A 6827-nucleotide genomic window follows, 5' to 3' on the forward strand; every position below is an offset into this window, starting at 1 on the left:
ATCATAAGGGCACAAGCAGATACTGGAAATCTGAAATAAAAACAGAAAGAGCTGGAAATGTTCAGCACATCTGCCAGCATGTATGGGAAGAGGAACAGAGTTATTGTTTTGAGTTGAATATAACTTCTGTCGAGTCACATTCGACCTGAAACAGTACCTTTGAAAACAGAATGGGGAAAAGCAGGAGGCACAGAAAATGTGAAAAAGGCACATGAAAAAGATGTTGAGAAAATGATGTTGAGCCTATCATTGATAGCTTGGTCAAAGAAGCGGGTCTTAAAAAGTTTATTGATACTGAACGATTTTTAGCTTTAACCTGATAGAGTATGTAGGTCTGATTGTCTCAATTCATAAATGTTTTCTATAAAACAATACTTTGGAAAATGGTAAAATCCATACATAGCTCAACAAATCAAAACTATGTCTATGACTATTCCATTGAATCAATATTGCTGTTACAAATAGGTTATTCATTACCTTCTGAATGTCTCAACCTAATTCGTTTCTGGTAAACACAAACATTATGATTAAGAAAGCTTCTTAACTCTGGTTTTTGGTACATTCATGGCATCTTTTCTAGAAGTTCGCCTGATGGTAGGTGACATCATTGCCCATCCAGTTAGCTTGCAGGCTCTTCTGAACTCAGAACTTGGGTCAGCCTTTCTCAAATTGGTTCTGTGTTTATTACTTATAGGTTGGTAATTGTTGTGTCTTTTATTTGTTTATTAGTTCTTGTTTTTAATTGTTTTTAAGTCTCCTATGGTCCGCCCACCTGGCTCACATCCATTACACCAAGCTCAGTTTCCTCCAAACTCTCACCATTTGGAGATGACAGAAATTGTTCATTGTTTTATGAGTGGTATGAATTTTTGGAATGCTTTACACGCTAAAGCTGCCATACAAGTGCAAGTTGTTGTTGAAGGTTGGTAGCTCAATCCTTTTGTTGTTCTGGGATTGTGCTTGCCTCTGCAGTATTGATGCATTTTCCATCTGCATCCCTCTTCCACAATGTAGTACGATTGTAATGAGAATGATTAAGAAACGTGAACTGGTATACTGGAAGAGCAAATTGCTGTAGATGCTGTAATCTGTACTGAAATAGAAAAAGTACTGGAAATCACAGCAGGTCAGGCAGCATCCATGGAGAGAGAGCAAGCTAATGTTTCGAACCTGGATGACTCTTCATGATGACAATCACTTGATTTGTGTATATCTTCAGTTGCATAAAAACATCCCAAGGCATTTCACAAGCTTAGTCACCCAGCTGAAGAAGGAGATAGTAGCAGGAATGAATGCAATATTGGTTGCAGAGGTGAGTTATAAGTAGGACCATAAAAGTGGAAAGGAAAAAAATTAAAAGTTTGGGGACCAGATGCCTGGTGGCGTGACCACTAATGCTGGAGAAAAAAGATTTTTTGGTGAAAGGATTTAGCAGAGTTGAAGAAATCAGTTATTGAAATGTTAGAGAGCTGAAGGATATGACAGGAAAAGAGAGGGGTAAGACCGGGAAGAGACATGAACACAAGGATGCTATTTTGAACTTGTGGTGCCTAATGAGCAGGAGTCAATGCTGGTCAAGGGTTGTTGCGTGGGCAGGACTTGGTGCAAGTTAGAATATAGGCTGCAGCTTTTTACATGAGCTGAGTTCTTGAGCATGGGAGTTGGTCAGGAGAGCATTGGAGAGATGAGCAGGGCAGAACATTGAACTTGATACAGCTCATTTATTACCTCTCCCCAACTAACGACTGATAGAGGAATTGTACCATCAACAGTCTATTCTGGCCATACATTCAGCCATTTTGAGTAGGAATCCAAAAGGCAACAAGAAAATTATCTTGTAATTCCAGAGACCTCAGTGGAGCCTGAACATGCTCATCAGTGAACAGAGTGGCATAGCTTTTGTTTCTGGCTGAAGACCACAATTACAACGGCTGACACAGCCTTGAGCATTTTACAGACAGAATGAGTGAGGGTTGGTCTCTCCCTTGATCATCAATCTCAATCCTCTATGGGTAGCAGCAAAATCCTACAAACCCTTGCCATCACTGACCCTTTCTGCAGTCAACTCTGATCCCTAATCTCTCTGTCTGACCTCCCTCAATCATCTCAATTCTCTAAGCCAGGTTGTACCCACACCCTCTGGCAGCGTGTACCCCAAGGAGCTGGAATTTTATCTGTTCCTGAACTGCAACTCTTCTTGAGTACTTCTATCTGAGTTTGAGCCACGCGTGTCAGTAAGGCTGGCATACTGGTGTTAAATCTGTTGGAAAATCGAATATTTGTTCAGATTTCAAAGCGTTCATGGAAACGCATGTTGTCCGGCAGAATCGCAATTCGTCCCCGTCCCCCACCCAAATATTCACAGACTGGGAATCCTGCCCAAGTAAATATTGGGGCTAATTTATTTGGAACTGGAATAATGTAACAGGAGCTGAATTAGCAACAGTTCAAACTGGAATAAAGTTATTTGGAGCTAGAATAAAAACCAATCTGTGACAAGTTCATCAAGATGTGTTCATCAAAAACGTTGGTTCTCTTTGACAGCAGTCATTAATACTGACCATGAAATATAAGAACGCCCACTATATAACCACTAGTGTGCAGTGCCTCCTACCTTCCTTCCCTGATCTACCTAACCTCTAAAAACCGACATGAAATAAAATGTCACAACTTGATATCTATTTTCCTCAGGGTAGGTTGGTCTGAGTATTTATACTATATACATTGTGTATTTATACCCATATTCTGACATGACAACTGATCATTGCCCTGAATTACCTCCAGACATTAGACGGGTTGTTTTCTTTCTCCAAAAAGGACATACAATCCAGAGACAGCTGAGAATATAATTGCTGACTGTAGTCCTGTGTGGATTACACCCCCTCTATAAGAGTGTCGAGGAATTTCAGAGAAACACTTCAAAGGAAGAGACATGGTGCAAAAAAACCTGAACCATTTCTTACATTCCCTGACCTTGAACATAATGTGAGGTAAAAGAGTCTGTGTGATAGACATGTTTACGTTTCTCCCTGCCAGGAATATAAGTACACAAGCAAAGGGGCTAAAAACCAACTCCACTTCTGGCATTTGCTAGCCTGGTGTCCTAGTGCTGATGTGCCATTCTGATGTTCTTGTGCGACTGGGCTAGAAGGTACTGCAAAGGCTACAGCTGTGAACATTTAGTGGACAACCCTGCAATTGTAGGTGGTAAGGAAAAAGATGGAAAATCTTGTTCTCTTTTCTGGATGCAAGTCAAGAGCCACAGTTGAACAAGAAACTGGTAATTTCTTTCGTCTAATGTACGGAAACTCCAAACTAACTGCTCACGTGAAGGCGTCAATGGTACCAGAATCTGCCAGCCTGATGACTGCAACATTTTGCCATCTAGTCTGCACAGACAAACTAAAGATTGATTCATGTTTCTTTTTAAACCAGTATTTTATTCACATCTCAATTCAATTCTGTGTGCATACGTGTTGCACTTTATTTTTTGTCATGCTTTAGTAATTATCAAACTCACTCTTTCATTAAGTCAAGAAGGCGTGGTTAAATGGGTTCCTTGTCAAAAAGCATAAACACATTGGAATTGGGAAAGGCATCTATGAGGGAAAAGATCCTTTGTTTTAAGTTAATCTTTTCAGACACTGATAGTGGGGTGCAGTGGGGTTGGGTGCGGAAGGAGAGCCGGTCGTTCCCTCATCACCCAGGTCTAATACAAAATAGTGACTTAATCTCTCATGCTCACACACACACACACACACATATACACACACACACATATACACACACATACACACACACACACACATGCACACGCACACACATACACACACACACATACATACACACACACACACACACATACACACACACACACACACACACACACATACACACACACACACAACGTAATTGATCCCTGGACAACTGTGATGATTCCAGGATACCCCCAGATTGTTATCATGGTTCCAAGTTCTCTAATATATTCACACTACTGATGGTCCTCAGCCCTTGGAATTTAATTAAATATATATACATAAGGTAAGGGTCCATGACTGCACAATAACCTGAGAATATCCAGTTAGACAGATCACAAAAATAATTCCCTTAAATTCACTTAATACTTGCTCTTTGGGATTAGTATCCATTCACTGCCAGATGCTGATTATCACAAGCTAACAATCACTCCCCAGCTAGTACTAGATGAGTTGTCATCCTTGTGGGAAAATGGTTCAGAATGATCTTTTCCTACAGAAACGATATTTTTTCTAATTTTAAGGTAGGAAATACAAGAAGAGGACAGAAATTTTGCAAATACGAAGTCAACATCTGAAATTAAAAATGTTTGCTTAGGGACTCAGGAACAACGTTCTCAGCCTAAATTGCCAGAATTTTCAATTTTAACAGACACACTTAAAAGCACTCCACCTTTTAAAGTCCAGAATGTACATTGCGTCAAATAAAAATTTCATTCTGATGCAGAAACTGGTTGTTAAACAAACACACCCTGCAAGTTCAGACTTGAATTACACTAGATATCTCATCAGCTTCACTATTACTTGGAACCACATTGTTTGCTTTATGTTGTATACCTGTACAACGCAAATAGTTTCAAATAATTTACTGTGATTTTGTGCAGACAAGACAGACCTGTCTTTGTTACTTGAACTCCTCCCTCAATATTATGGGAAGCTCAAATTCATACCAGAGAAGTTCCCAGAGCAAAATGATCCTGCAGCTGTTTGTTCAGGTGTCACTGTGCAATGGGGCTTAGAATCCAGGTATCTATACATGCCAACCATTAGTGTTTCACCTGGACAGTCACTTTTGTGAAGTTAATATATACATGGTTGCTCAGTGGTTAGCACTGCTGCCTCACAGTGCCAGGGACTTGGGTTGGATTCTAGCCTTGGGCAACTGTCAGTGTGGAGTTTGCTCATTCTCCCCATGTCGGCGCGGGTTTCCTTCCACAGTTCAAAGATATGTAGGTTAGGTGAATTGACTGTGCTAAATTGCCCCATAGTGTCCAGAGGTATGCAGGCTAGGTTGATTAGCCAAGAAATGCAGGGATAGGGCAGGGGTTTGGATGCTCTTCAGAGGGTTGTGGTAGACTTGATGGGCCAAACAGCCTGCTTTTACACTGTGGGATTCTATAATTCTGAACGTCACAAGCAAAGAAAACCGTCATTGCCTCTTTCTTCAGCAACACCTCCTGCTCTGTCCACAACAATGTTGCTTCACAGTGACGCCCCCACTCTTGAACTTAAATACTGATCTATTCTGATACATAACAATATTCTAATGCAGCAAGGATTCATCACCACCTTTGTTGCCCTTGCATCATCATTGAGATCTCTCCCATCCACTTCCATCATACTCAATCGCCTCGCTTTGTGTCATTGCAGGTAAGATTGTCTCAGAACCAGGCCAAGAGAGCAATGACTGGCCATGGGGTTGGCAGGCATGAGGATCCTCTCTCCAAGTGAAGAATGAATGCCAGAGCTGGCTGGAAAAGAAGGATGACCACTCAAATATGGACGCAAAGGATTCCACCAAGGAAGCTTCATTATGTTGTGCTGTGCTGCTCCCCCATTCATGCTTATGCTAATTCATTCTTAACCTGAACAAACTTTTCGCATTTCACACAACCAATTCCCTCTCTTCCCTTAAGCGGAAACTAATGGGACACAACGAACCACCATAAGAAAGAGATCAGCGCTGGAGACCTTCAGCTCCACCTCCACCTCTGAGGAGAAAGCCACTCAGTCACAGAGTCATAGAGTCGTATGGCACAGAAACAGACCCTTTGGTCCAACACACCCGTGCCGACCAGACATCCCAATCTGACCTAGTCCCATTTGCCAGCACTTGGCCCATGTCCCTCTAAACCCTTCCTATTCAAGCACCCTTCCAGATGCACATTAAATGTTGTAATTGTACCAGTCTCCACAACTTTCTCTGCCAGCTCATTCCATTCACGCACCACTCTCTGCGTGAAAATGTTACTCTTCAGGTCCTTTTTTAAATCTTTCCTCTTTCACCTCAAACCTCTGCCTTCGAGTTTTGGACACCCCCACCCTAGGAATAAGATCTTGGCTATTCAGCCTATCCATGACCCTCATGATTTTATAAACTTCTATAAATCTCTCTGATGCTCCAGGGAAAAAAAAATCCTGCCTATTCAGCCTCTCCCTATATCTTAAACCCTCCAAATCTGGCAACATCCTTGTAAATCTTTTCTGCACCCTCTCACGTTTAACAACATCTTTCCTATAGGAGGGCGACCAGAATTGTATGCAGTATTCCAAAAGTGGCCTCACCAATGTCCTACACAACCACATCATGACATCCCGACTCCTTTACTTAATGCGCTGACCAATGAAGGCAAGCGTACCAAATCCTTCTTCACCACCCTGTCTACCTGTGACTCCACTTTCAAGGAGCTATGAACCTGCACCTCTTTGAGGATGCACTAACAAGATTTTCGACTGCAGCTTCCACCAGCTAAGAGGTTTTCACCTTTGTGAGTTCTCTTTCCAGATTAGACTCAGGAGTGAATACGGTGAGCATGTCATTGACATGTCTCTGATGCTGGTTGATAAAGAAATGCCTCGGGTCTCTGGCAGCCCAGAGGATAAGCACCTGTTCAGCCCCAGGCAGTAGGTGATCTCATCGTCTCAGCCATTAGTGACTGTATGCAAAGTGGCCTAGCAGTAGCATGCAAGTTATAGGTATGCTTCAGTTCCAAAATGAAGTCCTAAAAAGGCTGGAGCAATTTGAGATAGTAGGAACTGCAGATGCTGGAGAATCCGAGACAACAAGGTGCA

This window comes from Rhincodon typus, chromosome 5 (genome assembly GCF_021869965.1).
Source record: "Rhincodon typus isolate 14 chromosome 5, sRhiTyp1.1, whole genome shotgun sequence".
Lineage (NCBI taxonomy): Eukaryota > Metazoa > Chordata > Chondrichthyes > Orectolobiformes > Rhincodontidae > Rhincodon > Rhincodon typus.